This window comes from Triturus cristatus, chromosome 1_2 (assembly GCF_964204655.1).
Source record: "Triturus cristatus chromosome 1_2, aTriCri1.1, whole genome shotgun sequence".
NCBI lineage: Eukaryota > Metazoa > Chordata > Amphibia > Caudata > Salamandridae > Triturus > Triturus cristatus.
In genome coordinates this window covers 975,873,127-975,892,991 of record NC_140580.1, presented here as the reverse complement: position 1 = coordinate 975,892,991, position 19,865 = coordinate 975,873,127, and the positions used below count along the sequence as shown (strand labels likewise).

At 43.0% G+C, this 19,865-nt stretch overlaps 1 long non-coding RNA gene across 1 annotated transcript in view; it reads left to right on the top strand.

The window, feature by feature from the left end:
• The window catches only part of LOC146868493 (uncharacterized), a 43,012-nt gene extending 23,701 nt beyond the window's left edge, over nt 1-19,311 (top strand). The window contains exons 2-3 of the long non-coding RNA XR_014966262.1: nt 17,759-17,822; nt 18,646-19,311. This is a non-coding gene — a long non-coding RNA (uncharacterized LOC146868493). The remainder of the gene's footprint in view (nt 1-17,758; nt 17,823-18,645) is intronic.
• Nucleotides 19,312-19,865: the final 554 nt, after the last annotated feature.

Genomic DNA, 19,865 nt, shown 5'->3' with positions numbered 1-19,865 from the left:
TCTGATCTAATATCCAATCAGAGCGCGGTCTGTTTGACGTCAGCAGTCGCTGCAGTCGCTTCTGTCTCCTGTCTCTTGTCACTCGTCTACCCCTCCTTTACAAAATTTCTCAGTAGACTTCGTGTCAAATTTTTACAAAATCTATTAGTTACAACATATAAACATCTCCATTGTCTGCTTCGCTAACCACAGAATAGTAAAGAAAATCTATTTCACAAGAATCCCGTTGACACAGTAGCTCATCCCTCTACTCTGCCCTTCTAACATTCATTAATTAATTGTTTCCTCTAGGACTTGTCCAAAGAGTCTTACAATCAACTAAATATATGAGCATTAACGCACATTCATACAAGAAAATATATAGTACATACACACAGAATCCTGCTTTTCCCGAGAACAGCGAACAATCTGCTCCACTACAGAATTATAACACACGTTAACCAAGCAGCTTACCTCTGCCCAGTTTCTCAAACAAGCTCAGAGAATACCTATTACTTCTCCCGCGATAAGCTTTAACGGCGAACCTTACGGATCCCTGGGACTTAAGACCAGAGTTTCACAGATAACCTTCACTACCATACGCACTCCTTATATACCAGAAATATTTCTAATAGTAACATACGACAATGTCACTGATTCCGAACCCAGACAATGTGACGCGCAACTTCAATTGTCACACGTTTTCTTTTCCTGCATACATACAGGACCAACAATCCCGTCTTTCCTGAGAGCAGCATATACTTCCCTCAGTCCTACTACGGAACTGCTACTAGCTCCCAAATTCCAGAAGCACTACATATAACTCAACATGACGACTCCAACATATAGTATTAGTACATATACCAACATCAATCAATAATCAATAATCAATAAGCTAATGTACAAGCAATCTAATCAGATCAAGACAATCATCAATAACCATCCTCACTCTGCTACCAGGAAATTGATGCAGATTGGGGTGTACAAAATCTCCCTACTTTCACGGATAGAGTAATTTCACAGTTACACGCACATACACTCATCATACACTAGGGCCCATTTCACTAACATACACTCAAATACTCTACCAGCACTGAACCTGTGGAAAGAAAACTCCTAAACACCCCACATCTACACTGAGGTCGATAAGACCTAGTTATTGTAATTGTCCTGAGTCATAATCTAAACAATCTATACATCAATAATCAAATAGAGTACTCAATAATTGACAAGAAATAATCATCAACACCGTATTTAAAATTATGATTCTTTATCTAAAATTAGTCAAAAGAAATTAATCAAAGTAAATCATTTTCTCATAATTACCTACTCTAGCTAAATGTCAGAATGGGTCATCAGGACAAGTCTCTCAGTAGAAATCTCCCAAGTCACCGTCCTCACAGCATCGATCCTCACCAACGCAGGTTTGGGAAGAAGTGGCAAAGTGGCCTCAAACCCTCTCTAGGCTAACAATATTTATAAAGAAACTTGCAATATTATGGAAACATAAAATGTTCTACACGTCCGCCGAACCGCTGAGCAGAGCGAGCAGGAAAGGATGTAGCATCGCTACATTTGGAAAATCTCCGCTCAGAAAAAATCACAAAAATAAAAAGACAGAACAGGAACTAAAAAATGTATGTTTCGACATCCACATTTCCTCGGAACTAACATGATGACTTCAGAGTCCATTCAGTTCATTCTTTATGGCTCCTTTGTCCTCCAAGGTTATTCGGATGTTTCTTGGTGACTTGCCCAGCACTGCTACTGTCCTCACGGAAAATCTTAACCAGGCGAAGACTGGTCAGATGACTTCGACCATATTCAGCAAGGCCCTCTCATCAGAAATCTCTCACTCTAGGCCAGGCTGCAAACGGCGGCCATTTTATTCTAGGCCAGAATAGACCATCTTAATTAAAAGAGACAAAAACAACGTTACCACAGCATAGTGATTAAACAGTGTTAACCCCACTAATACCCTTATGTGTATGTAATTATCTAGCCTTTGCAACATAGAAAAGCATTAATTCAAAAGCGTTTCGTGCTTTAAAATAAACAGCACTCAGCAACATTTTTTAATAAAACATGCACATTTATTAAATAGCAACCGAAAGCATTCCCACGTGCCGGTTTTCTTCTCATTAGTACATGTTGGTAAGTTTAAACATTTACACAAAACAAATAATTAGTAATTAATAATTAATAATTTTAATTATGACAAATAGACAAACCAGAGCTTAAAAACCCAATAGATTTTCATCAGAAAATTCTGCTCCAGCACGCGCACCATTTGGAGGCCTGAAAGCACTCGTTTGCTTTCACTTTCGGGGGCACCACGGCAGTAAAGATCGGCAGTAAAGATTCCAATCTCTTTGTTCCCAGCATCAGTGAGTTCTGAGGACTGCAGAGGAGATGCAAGTCTTTGTGACACATAGCAGCGGTGATGCATTGGTTCTGTTTAAGCCAGACTTTTCTCTTTCTGTACACAGGTGAATAACGTACAGACAGAACCCCCTCCCCCTTTCACACCACCAGATTCTCAAAGTGCAGCGCACTACCTGTATCTCGCTGTGATTGGGCTCTGCTCAGCAGTGGATGGGGTGCCCCCACCCCCATCTCCCGCCCCCCCTCCTTAATCCGCAAGCCTCTGACCCCAACTTTCACCAGAGCCCCTCCGCTTCTGGTCCATGTACTTGCTGTTGAAAAACATGTAATGTGTGCTGCCCACCGACACACACAGCGTGTGAAAAGAAAGAAACATGCAAAGATGACAGACCCGCTCTGTTACAAATACACACGTTTATTATACGCACACAGCCATTGTGCCTCACGCACGTTCGTACCCACGTGGCCTCTCCCCACACTCCCGTCGACACAGACAGCGCCTCACAGAGCAGCACACTGCACAAAACGGCCCCAAGCCAGGGAGGCGCTAAACGGAAACAACTATGTATATGACATATACCGATACAATGTGTTCATGCAGCCTTATAAACATACAGACATCTATTTTATGGACAAACTAGCTGCATAGAAAGATACTTATGTATGGAAATAGACCAACCAACCAAGAAAGAGAAAGGCGCATCCACCGAGCTACAGCCGACTCTTCCAGAGGCGGCCGCCCAGACGACAGGCACACAGGACCGACAGGCAGGCAGGCGGATAGACAGAGAGATAAAGTATGACTGTGCCTGCGCGGGCACACCACTCGCAGGTCGCTGTTTATGTAATTTATATTGCGCTTGTCTCCCTGTGCGTGTTTGCCGCCCCACCACCCCTCCCAGATCGCTGTTTTTTTTACATTCAGCACGTGCACATCACTCACGAGACGCTGGGAATGTGCACGTCTGATTTGAGTTTGCTGTTATTATGGGGACGAGATGGAGGCTTGGCGCTAGGGCTGCTCCGGTGCTATCGCTGCTCCTATGTCTCCCTTCACCAACAGAGGTATCCTTTGCCCTCCATACCCTCACTCTGAGGGCACTGCTGCTGAGCACACATCGGGAGCAGGGCTGGCGTCCCTCCCGGCCTTGCCCAGCAGCATCTAGCTACCAACGGCCGACTTGAGCGCCTCCCCCCGCACACAGTCCATGGTGCTCAAGTACACCCCTGGTAAGAAACATACAAGGGCTTCCTTTCTCCTAATGCTCAGTGTCTTGCCGTGAACGTACAGAGCAGAGTCCCTGCTCTGATTAGTGTTTCTTGTTCTGTGGTGGCGCCGCATTGTTCAGCCTCCACATTGAGCCCCTTAAGACCCTAGCCATGAATAACAGCTTCAAAGTTCACCAGCACCACGAACGCTAAGGGTATTGATTTACGTTTTCTATTGTACTTGTTTTTTATGCTCTTTTGTTTATCAGAACTGCTGAGCCGACTTTGAGCCTAGCCCTTTTTGGGGGGTTTGCTTTGAGGCGGTTGCAGCTAATAGCAGATGGGATGGCCTGCAGACATATGCGTTTAGTTTGTTTGCAATGCCTTTTCCATGGCTGACCCGTACGCGACAATATGCGCACCTTTAAACATTCAAGTCAGCGGTGTAGCTGCTAAAGGGGGCATGGTGCTGTGCCCTTAACGTGAGGAACGACTGCTGCCCGGGCTCTACGACTAGTTTACTTTTATACGTTGAACACTGTTGGAGCTGCCCAATGCCGGTAGATTACTGAGGGGTGTGCATCTATACTATTTCAATTACCATGCTTATATTAAGTTCTCTTCGTGTGACTGTCAGTGAGGGAGCGTGTGCGTCCTATCGACATACATTTCTTGATGTAATATTGTAGTCGAGTAGCGTGTTGTAACACAACACATTAGGGATGGTGAAGCTATGCGTACTGTTATAGTAGTATGTGATTATTATAAGTCTGTGTGACGTTACTGTGCGCTATGTATTGGCACTCACTAGTTTAAGCTAAACTTTTACCTTTTACAATGTAATGCAGTAGTGTTGCTCCAAGTAGTGAGTATGCATGCAGTGTTTTTGGTTGAGCCTAGAGTCAGATTTTCCCTGACACGTCATATAAACTTGTGGGCATCAGGGGCGTTCTTGAGTTGTGTGTAACACCCCACCCCTGTATCGCAACCCCCTCATTCTCTCAGCTACGTGCATTCAAGCCCAGTGTCTGGTGTCACCATTAACCACTCTCCACAGCATGAAGGCCCAGATACACTCCTGCCATGCAGGAAAGCCTGACTCATGGCTGCTTGCCCCAGCCCTGACGGCTTGTCGGACGTGATAGGCTGGCAAGAAATCTCTCTACCGCATGCCAGCCGAGCTCAAACATTTTAAAAGCGCTTGGGGAAGGCGTGCACCAAGAGAGGTGGTGCGTGCTTACTTCCCACTCCTACGTTATACCAATGTGACTCCTCAAATCTCTGTTACCAGCTCTGATGACTCTGACTTTTATCCTTCTGAGGTCAAGCAGTGAAAACCATTGAATTATTCAATTGCATCACTTATTGAAGGCTCGAAAGAACTCACAAAGCGTACCCCTGGCTCCACCTCTTAACAAACTTCGACCCTGGGCGGGCAGCTCGCTATCTCCCGGCATGGATTAAAAAAGTTTAGGTCTGCTGCAGAACCTGGGCGTTGAGTTCCCGTCGGCTTCACCTCCTCTCTCTTTGAATTGTTCCTGGCCAGTTGTGGCAGACTGCCAAAGATGTGACTTAAATGTTCCACTCTGCCTTAACTTACTGACAGTACACAATAGATTGAATATTAGCCTTGGCCCAGTTACAGGTGTATTCTTCAGTACATTTTCTACCAGGTCTCACACAACACACAGTGAATCTTCAGTAAGCATAAGTGTGTCGATATGAAGTATCTTTCAGACCTTTATAACTGATGCATGATGTCTGATGCTTGTGGATGTCTGATGCTTGTGGATGTCTGATGCTTGTGGATGTTTGATTCCTGATGTCTGATACTTTTGGATGTCTCATGCTTGTGGATGTCTGATGCTTGTGGCTGTCTGATGCCTGATGTCTGATGCCTGTGGATGTCTGAAGCATGATGTCTGACACCTGATGTCTGACACCTGATGTCTGACACCTGATGTCTGACGCATGATGTCTGACGCATGATGTCTGACGCATGATGCCTGACACCTGATGCCTGACGCCTGATGCCTGACGCCTGATGCCTGATTCCTGATGTCTGATGCCTGATGTCTGATGTCTGATGCTTGTGGATGTCTCATGCATGATGTCTGATGCCTGATGCATGATGCCTGATGCTTGTGGATGTCTGATGCTTGTGGATGTCTGATGCCTGATGTCTGATGCCTAATGTCTGATGCTTGTAGATGTCTGATACTTGTGGATGTCTGATGCCTGATGTCTGATGCCTGATGTCTTATGCCTGATGTCTGATGTGTGATGTCTGATGTGTGATACCTGATGTCTGATTCCTGATGTCTGATGCTTGTGGATGTCTGATGCCTGATGTTTGATGCTTGTGGATGTCTGATGCCTGATGACTGATGTCTGATGCTTGTGGATGCCTGATGTCTCATGAATGATGTCTGATGCTTGTGGATGTCTTATGCCTGATGTCTGATGCTTGTGGATGTCTGATGCCTGATGTTTGATGCTTGTGGATGTCTGATGCCTGATGACTGATGCCTGATGCTTGTGGATGTCTGATTCCTGATGCCTGATGCCTGATGCTTGTGGATGTCTGATGCCTGATGACTGATGTCTGATGCTTGTGGATGTCTGATGCCTGATGTCTGATGCTTGTGGATGTCTGATGCCTGATGCTTGTGAAGAAATTAAAGGCATTGTCATTTACAATACCAATAGCTCCAAATCTCGCAGTTGCGAGACCTATTGCATTGCAAATGCTTGTTTCCTGAGGAATGGCTCACAACTACGGTAGCCCCCATGAAACTGTCCAAGTTCTTCACCATTGGAAGAACTCATAGTGCACTGGTGCCTCCACCTAAACCGTACGCCCCGCCAAGGGCAATGATAGCCAGGCTTTTTAATTACCAGGACCAGGTTGCAATTCTGCAAATCACCCGCACTCGAAGCCCACTCATGTTTGAGGGGCACCAAATCTCAGTATACCCGGATTAAACGCAACGAGTCCAGGACCAAAGAAAATCCTTTTTAGTGGTGAAGTGACGTCTCAGGTACCTAAACCTTAAGTACAGCCTCCTTTTCCCTGAGAAGCTGAGGGTTGAAAACAACGGAAAGGTGCTGTTCTGTTTTTGAGCTGCGGAAGCCAGTGACTGGTTGGACTCGCGAGGCCCTGTCTGGGGAGAAGGAGCCTTCTCCACGGCCACGCCGAAGGGCAGTGGCACACACTGGCCACCGCGGAACAAGGGAGTGCAGAATACACACAACCATGACAGCCACACACGCAGCACTGGCAAAATCCGGGTATGACCTGATTGATGGCACATTACAGGCATCAGACACGATTCCTGAATGGAGAGAATCCAAACTGGCCCAATTGCTGGGTTACTAATACGAGTGAAGAAGACGACAACTAGGGGGACCTCTACATCCAGCAGAAGAGAAAGGAGTAGTCTGGAGTAGATAAGTACATTCTACACTGGAGGGGAGAGGGGAAATGAGGGTAGGCTTTCTTATTCGCTATAATTTAAAAGGAAAACATATATGAATATGCAGTCCGAGGCTCCCGAAGCTAAGACCGCTCTGATCGGCGGGGGACACCTACCCCATAGAGGTGGGCACCCAGATGGGAGCTAGAGGCAAGTCCTCGCACCCCTCAGGCGGGTCCACCGCTTGCATGGCAAGAGATTGTTTTGCTGTTAAATCAAATAGTAATAGACAGCATAAAATTGGGACTCTGAATTGAAGTTAAAACACAGTTGTTGTATTGTTGTTTTACGATTGATGTTAGGGGGAATGGGGCGGCACGAGCAGGCCCTGGCCATATCTGTACCATGGTCCCAAATTGCCCCTTTGTCTTGTTTCAAATGGGGTTGGAAAGGGGTGTTTCTCCCACTGTTTATGGATACCACTAGATATAAACTATTGCTTAAGGCTTTAATGCATCAGAGCCAGAACAGTGATAATTGGAGACATGGAATGGAAAATAATGGATTGAATATGGTATGTGCCCCCCGTGAAAAGGTTGATCACGTGGAATGTCTGTGGTCTTGCAGCTCTAGATAAGCGTAGAAGAGTGTATGATTATATGAAACGATATGGAATCGCTATAGCGTGCTTACAGGAGACGCATGTCTGGGGGAATTCACTACCCTGGTTCAAAAAACGATGGAGAGGGCAATTGTATGCCACCTCATACTCTGGGTTTCTAGGGAGGTCCTCACATGGGTCGCACCGGGGGTCCCTTAACAGCACCTACATCATGTGATTGATCGCGAGGGATGGAACGTTATCTTACATGGGAGGCTAGATGGGAAGGAGTTATGTATCATTAATGTGTATGCCCCAAATGCTGACTATCCCATTTTTTTCCCCAACGTGATAAACACGGCAGCCCTGTGTCTGGGGAATTATACGTTGTTGACCAGGGATGTTAATTGTGTCCTCGATGGTAACATGGACCGAGAACCCTCGAAACCCCATACTAAGTCACGAATGACGGATACCTTACATGAATATGGTGAAAGTACATCTACTGGACATATGGCAACAGTAATATCCAACAACACAACAGTTCTCTGTTGTAATCTTCTATTGGTTGGTTATATGTGTGGGGCTATGTTACTTTAAGTATAGAATACTCATATGATTCCAATGTTGCCATGCTTGGTGACAGAGCTGTGTTCTGGAGTGTGACCACTGTATGCTGATTTCTGGTGGGATTGCCAACGCTTCTCTGTGCTCCTAATAAACTACTATTCTTGTCTATCTCTGGTGTGCGGATCTATCTACAACAAATGGCGACGATTTAGCTACACCTCGTACATGAAGACACACCTTGAACTATGAAGATAGAATTGATACGAATTTGCCAAGAGAAGAAGGATAAAAGTCAAGGGAGCACAGAGTGAACCTTTTGTTCAATTGGTAAGCAGAATCCACATTTGCGCTTAACAACGTGAGGAATGGAGTAATTTTGGTATTACCAAGATATACTGAAATCGATCAACGTTGAAGAAAACCGATCGTGAGAAGAATTTAAACATTCAGTGGGCAAAGTAGACTGTGAGTATTTAATGCCTGACATCGTTTATCGAAACTACCCGTGCGGACTGAAAGAAATCGAGTAAGGTGAGCGTCCAAATTGTAAAAGAAATACAGGGAACGTGTACTTTACCGTTGGGGTATACCTCGCGAGGCCATCCCGACATTGATGAGTGCGCGTGAAGTATTTCAAAAGATGCCATCAGCTCGAGAGAACCGTGACTTGTATTGACGATTCGACTTGGTTGTAGTGCGTCAGCAGGAGATTTACATCATTACGTCTTCACGCCACAACGTAAAAAAAAAATCGTCATCAGCACGCTCACTCGCGCAACGTGTCCTTGTTGTTGTACGTGCTCTTCAGTTACCAAGGTAACGAACTCGGAGTCTTGTACGGAAGCAATTACCAGGTGTGTTTCTTCACGAAGGGACTAAATATCAACGCGCTGGGGAAAGGGAACGATTATTTCAACGAACATTGACGATACGGTACCAAAAAGGAACATTAATGTAACTGAAACGTTTTCGGAAAAAAATGTTTTTTTTATTTTTTTTTTTTTAGGTTGGCAAATTGTGGGGACACCAGTAGTGAATATCAAGCATATAGAAGAAATAGATGTATGAACATGTCTCTAGTTTGTATCTGGCTATAGGAAGTGGTTGGTTTAATTGTTCACTTTGCAGGCGAATATAATAATTTATTTATTTATTTTATTATTTTTTTTTTGTTGTATAAAAAAAAAAAAGAGAGCATATATAAATAACAGCTAAATAAGAAGTTGCATTCGAACAAGACCATAGACAATGGAAGGAAGTACTGTGGTGCCACCACCATTATTCCTACAACAACCAGGTGATCCTCCCATAGAGTGGGATGAATGGATCGATATTTTTGAAAATTATATAATAGCACTAGATGGGAAAGATTTTAATGCAGAAAGGAAAAAAGCATTGTTATTAAGCACTTTGGGGAAAGAAGGACAGCATGCTTTTAGATTTCTACCAGTGGGAACAGATGGTGAAGGTAGAGTGATCACAAATGTTTACAATGAAGCAAAAGAAAGATTAAGGAAGCAGTATGCTAAAGAAGTGAATATTGTAATGTGTAGGCATAAGTTTTACACGCAACCCCAAAGATGTGATGAAACGATTGACCAGTTCGTCACACGCTTACGTGAGTTATCCCTTAAGTGTCATTTTGGCGCAATGAGGGATGAAATGACTAGAGACCAACTTATTGTGCAATGTTGCAACAAAAAAATGCAAGAGAGATTATGGGCGGCAAAAAACCCAACGTTAGGTAATGCCATTGACATAGCTAAGGTGGTGGAACAGTCAGAGACATGTATGAAAGAAATGGAAAAGAAAGAAAGTACGACTAGTACGACGAATGTGATACAAGAGGATGTGGCTGCTGTAAGCAATAATAAGAATAGTGAGTCTGGTGGGAAGTTACCCTCTAAAAGAAATAATAATAACTCTGAAGGAAATTCAGAGTATAACAAAACGTATGAGAAAATGTGCACAAGGTGTGGAAGTACATACCACTTGGCCGACTATAAGAGATGTTATGCTCTTGATAAAACATGTAAGAAATGCGGACGTAAAGGTCATTTCTACAAAATGTGCAAAACAAACAGTAGACCGAAGGTAGCAGTTGTACAAAATAATGATGATAAGGTAGTGACGACTTGTGTAGATAAAGGCTTAAATAAGATATTGTGTGTTGAAGAGGATGATTTGACTATGGCATTGGGAAGGAGAATAAGACCCAAGGCGATATTTCAAATACAAGGAAAAGACACTGAGTTAATGGTGGATTCGGGGTCTTTCTGGACAATTATCCCTCGAGCAACCTATAAGGAAAACTGGCCAGAGGTAGCGTTACTTCCCAAAGATATAAATCCAGGAGGATATCAAGGGGAAAGGATAGATATTGAGGGTTACATGCTCACTGATATTGTGTTTCAGGGAAGGTGTGTGAAAGGTAAAGTGTATGTGGCACGCAGTGGACCACCGATTTTAGGTTGGGCACATCAGTATGATCTCCATATCATTCTAAATCCCAGGGCGGAACAACAGGTAATGGTTGTAGATGAGATCACAACGGAGAGTATTATTGATGGTATGACGAACCTGTTCTCGGAAGGGATTGGGGAGCTTAAAGGGTATGTGCATAAAATAATACTCAAGCCAGATGCGGTCCCAATGCAACACAGAGTGAGAAGGGTTCCAATCATTGCTAGACAGGAGGTTAAACGTATGCTTGACGAGATGAGTGAACAAGGTATTATTGAACAAATTGAAACATCCAGATGGATTTCACCGGTTGTGATCACGAGCAAACCTGACGGTAGTTACAGGTTCTGTGTGGACTTGCGCACGTTAAATCAGAACATTGTAGTAGATACGTTTCCCTTGCCTAATATAAATGAATTGATTTTGTCATTAAAGGGTGGAAGGTATTTTTCTAAATTGGATTTACGTAGTGCGTATCACCAAATCAAATTGCATGAGGAGTCCAAACCATTGACAGCATTTATAACAACTGAGGGGATATTTCAATTTACAAGGATGCCTTTTGGCTTGGCATCCGCGGCTGGAGTGTTTCAGAGGATGATGGGGTCAGTACTGAAGGGTATAAAGAATGTAATATACTTCCAAGATGATGTGCTGGTGTTTGGAGACACAAAGGAGCATCATAATCTGGTACTTAAGGAAGTGTTGGAAAAAATGGATAGTGCAGGTTTAACCTTAAAGAAAGAAAAATGCAAATTTGCGGTGGAGGAGGTAGAATATTTAGGGTACACGCTATCAGCTAGTGGTATTAGGCCAAAGAGAGATTTGTTAGAGGCCATAAAGAAAGCTCCGGCTCCTTCAGATAAAGACCAGTTGAGATCATTCCTTGGTCTAATTGAATATTATGCAAAATTTGTGCATAATTTTGCGGGGAAAACTGAGGTTATTAAAGCTCTTTTGAGAAAAGGACATAAATATGTGTGGTCCACTGATCAACAACTGGCGTTTGAAAAAATCAAGAAAGAAATTTGTGATGGGGAGATTTTGACTCCGTTTGATACGAAGTTAAGATCAATTTTGACTGTGGATGCTAGTGCGGTGGGGATCGGTGCGGTCCTGGCACAGGTTCATGGTCCAGATAGGAAAACGGTTGCTTTCGCCTCAAGGTCCCTTACGAGCTCTGAAAGAAATTACTCAGTGATAGAGAAAGAAGCTTTGGCTGCAGCGTGGGGTGCTGAGTATTTTAGAATGTACCTATGGGGTTTCCAATTCACATTGGAGACGGATCACAAACCACTCGTAAAGATTTTGTCTCCTGGAGGTGCGAATAAAGGTTCTGCAAGACTGGCTAGATTAGCTGCTCGTTTACAGGAGTACTTATACAGGATTGATTATATTGCTGGATGGAGAAATTGCCAGGCAGATGGGTTATCAAGGTTACCTTTACCTTGGGATGAAGTGGACAAATCTAATGTGGAGTCTTTTCAATGTGAGGGTGCTGTAGCTACAATGGTTGAAATGGTAAGTTGGACTAATGGTGCTGTTGGTGAGAAGGAATGGAATGCTAGTATGGACAAAGATGAAAGTTTAAAGGTAGTGAGGGGTTTAATAGTGAAAGGAGGTAGAAGGGAGAGTACCCTCCCCATTGCAGTAAGACCTTTTTTAAAGGTTCTTGGAGACTTGTCCATTGTGGATGGTGAGACTAACATTATAATGAAAGAAGATAAAATTGTTCCTCCGTTAGATATGAGGTTTGTGTTATTTAAACTCGCACATGAGGGTCACATGGGTCAGTCTCTTACAAAGAAGAGGATAAGAGAACACTTTTGGTGGCCAGCTATGGACAAGGAAATTTCTGATTGGGTCGAGTCATGTGCAGAGTGTTTTGAAAGTGAGAAAAGATTAAAAGTGGGTAACCAATTGAATTTGGGTAAAATTGTTGATCCCGAATTACCGTGGCACACGGTTTGTTTGGATTTCATAGGTCCATTTTCCAACATGAAGTACAATCTCAAGTTTGGGATAGTTATGGTGGATGTCACATCAAAGTGGCTGGTTGTAAGATTTGTCAAAGAAATAACCACCAAAAGCACTATTAACATCTTATCTGAAGTTTTTAGAGAGGAAGGCTTTCCTGTTAAATTGGTCACTGATAATGGCACTCAACTAATTTCAACTGAGATGACTTCATTTTTGGAGTCCTGTGGAATTGTGCATGTTAAAACGTCTTTGTACAACCCACAGGGGAATGGCATGGTTGAGAGGGCTAACCGAATGATAAAAGGGGTGATACAATTGGCTGTAGCAAGCAGAGAGGATGTGGAAAAGTTGGTCAATGATTTGGTATGGGCGTATCGCACTACAGAAAACACTGTTTCGGGTAAAATTCCATTTGTGGTTATGAGGGGGCGTGCAGCTAGTACTAAATTAGTTCCTGCTTGGATGAAAGGGTGTTTGGGTTTAGCTAGCCTTGGTGGTGATATTAAAGGGGTAGGAAAAGATTTGTTGCCTAAGACAAATATAGAACCTAATGATTGGGTGAAAGTGAAACCGGGACGTATTTGTGCTGGATTTACCAAGTTTCGTGGACCGTATAAAGTGAGAGGTGTCCACAGTAGACATGTTACGCTTTACAATGGGGAAAATTGGAATTTGAGAAGGGTGGCACTTTATAAGAAGAAAAAAACAGGTGATGGGAATGATGGGATTGCTGGGATTGCTGGTGGTAATGGGGGTGTAAGTTTTAATCCCCATTTTCTCATGAGTGATGGTGAAGCTAGTGGAAGGGTTACTGAAACTACACCCAGTGATTCTGGTGACTGTATTACCAATAGGGTTAGGCCTGAAAGGTTAAGATGTCCACCCAGATACTTACAAGATTATGTATGTGGGGATTCATTGTAAATGTGGTAAAATGAAGGATTGGGGGTAGTGATAGTTGTGATCAAATGTTATGTTTTGTTCTTATTTATTAATGTGTTTTTTTTTCTTCCTTTATGTAAGGAAGGAGGATATGTTGTAATCTTGTATTGGTTGGTTATATGTGTGGGGCTATGTTACTTTAAGTATAGAATACTCATATGATTCCAATGTTGCCATGCTTGGTGACAGAGCTGTGTTCTGGAGTGTGACCACTGTATGCTGATTTCTGGTGGGATTGCCAACGCTTCTCTGTGCTCCTAATAAACTACTATTCTTGTCTATCTCTGGTGTGCGGATCTATCTACAACATTCTCCTGCTATACCTCTGCTACTGGTACTTTTAGTAGGTTAGATTAATGGCTCCTTTCAGCTAAATGGTGCTTGATGTGAGGGAAATAACCTAGCTCACCAGGTTTCTCTCCGACCACTCACCCGTACTGCTTAGTCTAAACGGTTCACAACCCCAGTCGGTCATTCCCCTCTGGAAACTCATCACTGAGGCGCTGTCGGATCTTCCGTTTGTGGCGGTGATCTCGGAAGCATTAGGGGAATATTTTAGGGAAAACTTGGGATCGAGCAGGGCAAATGAATGGGAGGCCATGAAGGTGGTATTAAGAGGAGTATGTATTAAAACATCGTACGGGGTCAGACAACAATTAGAAAAAGATATAGCTAAATGGGAAAAAGTACTTGGAGAAAGCCCTCCCAGAAGCCCCACAAAAACCTAAAGAGTGGCAGGAGACACGAGAAGCAGCGCTACTAGATTTGCATAGACTAGAAAAGCACGTAGACGTAGACTGCACATGGAGGGTGATAAAACTTGATCAAAAAAGAGGTAAATAAAAAACCTATCATACAAATTCGAGACAGACAGGGTGAGGTAGTACTCTCACAGACAGCAATTGTGAAGGCCCTAGAACACCACCTGGAGGGAGTGTATACACGACAATCCCCCCCATCGCAGGACAAGCTCCATGATTTTTTAGATGCATTTGAGCTTCCCTGGTTAGCTGCAGAAGTGATGGAGACCCTTAATGCCCTGATTCAGAAAGGAGTTCTGGCAGCCATTGAGCGTCTCAAAAGGGCTAAGAGCCCTGGAGCAGATGGACTGCCCGTAGAGTTCTACAGAAGGTTTGCCCCTCTGTTGGCCGATCACCTGTTAGAAGTTTATAATGAGGCGTTTCTGAAGGGTGCGCTTCCTAAGTCCATGAGGGAGGCCCTGGTGGCCATGATACCAAAACCAGACAGGGATCCTCTATTACCTAATTCATATAGGCCAATCTCCTTATTAAATACAATGTAAAAATATTAAGTAATATCATGGCAGCACCAGTGGTCAAAGTGGGGGAAAAAAAGTAGGGGAACTGTGGGCGGAGAATCAGAGGGCGGGAATAACCCAAGGATTGGATCAGTGGGCGGAGCTAGAGGTGTGGCCAGAATACGCAAACATCCCATATTTAAGTATTTGTTTGGCATTTTATCGCCCAGTTTAATCAACCAATCGATACACTGGATTATTTAAGGTTATAATGAGTTACTGACATTAAAATATGTTCACAAAGTGGGATATGCTTCTAATCACAGAATGTCCCAAATACGATAAAATGTGGAAGCACAAGCCATTTGTCTCTGAGCCATGGAGTTCCTGTCATCAGCATTTCTCCTTTTTTCCACAACAGCAGTTCAAACATGAATGGCAAAATATCCTAGTTTGCAAATGTTTTCCATATAATTATGGCTCTGACATATTTGCCTCATAATGCAAGATTTGCTGCATGATCTGACCATTTAAACTAATAAATTGTTTGTAGCTCAAACGTATCAAAAGTTCATTAAAAATGTGACTTGTGTTGCTGCAGAGTGGATGGCCTATTGCAAAGGTTGACTAATCACCTTTCTCACTGCTGCTTTTGTATGTTACACTGGTACTAATAAGGCAAAATCTTTCCAGAGACTGTTAGCATGTGTACACATGTCAAAATAATAAAATATCAGAAAATATCTCGCATTACTCTGCAGCCTTTTTTTAATGCATAATTTAGTCAACACTGTGCCATAATTTTGTCCTCCTTTGCTTCATAATTAATTCCAGGGGCCCCACAGCAGGCAACACATGTTAAAAGTGCTTGGGAATGAAGCAGAGAGACTGTGAAGTTTGCGAACTTAGTTTGGTTTGCGTGCAAATCCTGCATTGCCAATCCCTGGTGAGTTGCAGCTACTACTGCTGAAACAAGGCCAATGGAGGTTCCTATGGGTGAGGCAGACTGGCCTCAAGGGCAGAGCCGGCCTTAGCACTGGTGGTGCCCTGTGCATTAATGTTTGTTAGTGCCCCCCAATGACCACCTCTGCCATGGATTCCCTCACTACCACCCTTTAACTGTGCCCCTCAAGTCTCCATGACCACACTCTCTCAGATGCATTTAATTTGATTTACAGTGCCACTCATACCATTGTAGGGTGTCAGAGCGCTTTACATCACACACATTACACAGAGACAATCAATGTGTGTGTAAATCACTGTATAGAATATGTTACATATGACTAAGGACTACAAGGTGTAGAGTCACAAGACAACCATACTAGTAGGCCGTATAGTTTTATAGTGATTGGTCTGGTGAAACACAATAGCCGGAATTTAAAACGTAATACCATGGTTGGGGGTTCTCTTTAATAATCAGAATTGATTTCTGTCCAAAAGAACACTTTTTGCAACATTAGGATAATCAAAGACTGGGGAAAAAAACAAAACACTCTAATTTATACCTTGCAGTTTGTATGCAGCTCTTAGATGACAGTTATTAGCTCACTGTTCTATGTTAGGATTTTAACTTATAAACTGCAAGTAACAAAAGGATCTATCCACCAAAAGCAGTAGCCCCCCGACCTATTTACATTATGTGCACTTTGTGATCTGCATGGTACATGTTCTTTGCAGCAGGTACATTAACCCTCTGAGCTACCTTTCGATGAGTCAAAACTTCCACTAGACAAAATTCTGATCTCTCTCTAGGAAGAACATAAATCACCAGTCATCATGACATTTTTATTGTTGCCAAAAATTGCTGGAGGCCAGGAAGGAGGCAGCAAGCGCTGTTAAAACCATAATATACTTGCAAACATGATGCCTCCACCTAAAGTAAGCACCAGGTGCGGTCACACCAGTTGCACCGTCCTAGAGCTGGCCCTTCTCAAGGGTCCTGTGACCTCAGTAACAGGGTCACTGTTGTTCTAGGGTGTGCTGTTTCATAGGCCTGCCCGCAAGACTGGAGGTGAACTTCAGTATGGATAGTGGTGGACAAGCCTTGAAGGTTAACCTACACTTGTCATGCTAGGGTCCACCTGCTGGTGCTACGACACCAGGGCTTCTAAGGTCTTGCAAAGCCTTCTAAGGTCTAGCAAGGGATTCTGCTCTCTCAGGAGAGTGGTCTGGTGGACTGGTTATTAAGGCTGAACCTGGTTCCCCAGTTCCAAATTGAGCAGCTCTGGCCATAGTGCCACATCCCACTGAACACCATACTGCCCAACTGAGAAAAACTCACACTGCCTTCAACTACAACCCAATTGTTGCCAGCTATAAACACCTGGATACGGCTAAATTTAAATTACGCACTAGACAAGAGAAATATGCGGCCTACAAAAAAAAAGTAACAACATCCTGGAAAGAGCAAACACTCATAGGGAATGCTAAATTTAGCAAACCATGTGAAATGTAAGAAGGAACAACATGGTTACCTTAACGCTTTTACACTCACTATTCAGAAATCAGTGAGTGCTTTGCCTGAAAAGTTAAGCACATGACTACAGGGCCCTGAAAGGACCCATTTCAATGTCCATTGCTTATATCCTTACAAAACGTAAGCAGTAGTAAGACCACATCCCTGGACGCAGAGCCGCAGTACACATTTTGTTTTCCAATCCACACATCCAGTACCTCCAGGATTGGTTCACTAGTTTCAAGTCCAGGGAAAACATAGACAAGAAAACAAAAATCGCGCTTCACTGGCAAACTCTGTAAAAAGTGGCGCTAATGTGTTTGGGTGTGAATAAATTCAATGTGGCCAGTTTGCTACTACCCTGTTTTACTTTATTTAGTTATTTATCTATTTTTCTTATTTTAAACTTTTATTCCCGATGCTGCACTTTGGAATTAAAATGTCAGAAAAATACGACATTTCCAACAAAAGTGTTTTTCTTTTTTGGATCCATTTCACAGGGGAGCAAATAAAAGAAAGGAGAGGAAAGAGAGTGAGAACCCCGTCTTGAAGTCACGGTTTTCGGTAAGAGAAGAGCTGCTAGACAGAAAGAGAGGGAAGAAGGAAAGGGTGTGGGGGGTCAGCTGAAGCGGCAGAGCAGAAGTGGACACTGTCTTTTCTGGGCAAGAAGGAAAAGACAGAGTCCTGTTACTTCTCTGCCGCCCCGCCCGTCACGAACGCCGAGCTTTATTTATAGGCGATGGCGATTTCTTGCGTTCTGGGACACATTTTCAAAATAAAAAAGTAGGGGAACGGAATCTTTAGAATTAAAGAAGTAGGGGCACGCCATGCCCTGCCGATCCCGCTCACTTCGACCACTGGGCAGCACGCCTTTTTCCGTGGATACCCCACAAAGTGAAAACGGATCAGGCAGAATAGATATCTAAGCGGAGCACCATGCACAGCCTGAGGAGTTTGGCGCATATTGGTGATGGAGCAGATAAAAACAAAATTTTGTATACCTCCTCTATTTTGCATGAAATTAATTATATAACTATATTAAACATTAACTCGTACTAACTAGTGTGGAATGGAATGACTAACCAGCCTTTGCACCTTGATAAACACGAGATTCACGTGGAACTAAAATGCTAATTGCATGGCAAACAATTAAATGATTAACTGTGGTACGCAAACTAACTGTAGAACGTGGTAAAATAGAGAATTGCATGATTTATGTTGCTATTGTGATGGTTTCTGCTTTCAGCAGTGAAGAATGGTGAGTATTATTGCTTTAAATGTTGCTGTACGCTAGAAAATACTAATATACATTGGGATTAGTGTGGGTTTAAACATTAGAATCTTAATTTCTATATTTGAATTACTGTTATGTTTGTTTTTGCTTAAGTTGGCATTCGGCCCTACTAGGTCGCAGTATTTAAGATGGAGTTCCGAGGTGCCACCGTCATGTGAGCGCGACTCATACAGCGCAGAATTGGATGGCTCTGGAGATCTCCAAGCAACCTCCAACACAAACCAGAGTGTTCCTTGTCAACTATAGGAACATGGAGGACTGCCAAACAAAGAATGGTGCGAACGATCGAGGGGAAAATGAAGGACCTGTACAAGAAGGCTTGCTTGTTGTTACTTCGAACTGTTTGCCTGTAAATTACCAAAAAGAATACAATTGAGAAATATCATGCCCGGTCTCATGGGAAAACAGGCAAACCTGGGAACATTTGGGAGACTCGCAAGTTGAAATTGGTTTAGCCAATCAGAACACTTTCTACCCCTAAATTGTTGCACATTGACCTAAACGTAAGGAGAAAAAAGGTATAAAAGTCCATGATCTGGCAGAGGAGGGGGATCGTTCGTTCGTTTGTTAGAATGACCGTCTTTGGCGTTGGGACTGCATAGAACTGAAGGAGCTTTCCTGGTTTACCTGTGTTTTCTTTGAATTCAAGAGAACAATTCCATCTGAAGGGTTTTGATTATTGTTGTGGGTTGACGGGTTCTCCTGGAGATTGTCGCCGAGACTGGAATAATACTCTGTGTGGGTCGGAAGGTCGCCAAATGTTCAAAATTCTGTAAATATAAATGTTATGTAAGATTTTATGCTAAGGATCAAAAGATTGGCGGTCTCTTAAATATATGAACTATTTGGATTATAACTCTGAACATGCTAATGAACTAAATTGGATAAACTAAAATTGGATTAATAAGAAATGAGTTTGTGATTCTTTAATAAGGTATTGAAAATTAGCCAAATGTTTCCGAAGCTTTAATTGTGTTTTAGCTGGTTCTAAATCACCATCAACCAGACCAACTAATTGGTCCATCGACCAAGTGGTGGAGTGCCTTGATGTTAAAGTCAGGATTCTATAGGAGCTAATGTATATAATGTATATAATGTAAAGGAATTATTCCCGATAGGTAACAAGGTACCCCCACATGTCCAGCGCTTCTTTTTCTCCTGTGCACAGATTCAAGTGAGACATATGAGTGTTGGTGTTATGGGCCCCACCAATGAATGAATGTATGAATGAGTTAGTGTGGTGACGAGTCTGTGACATAGGGAGAATATGTAAATTTGACCTTTTCCGCTGGAGCAGTTTTCTGGTAGTAGAG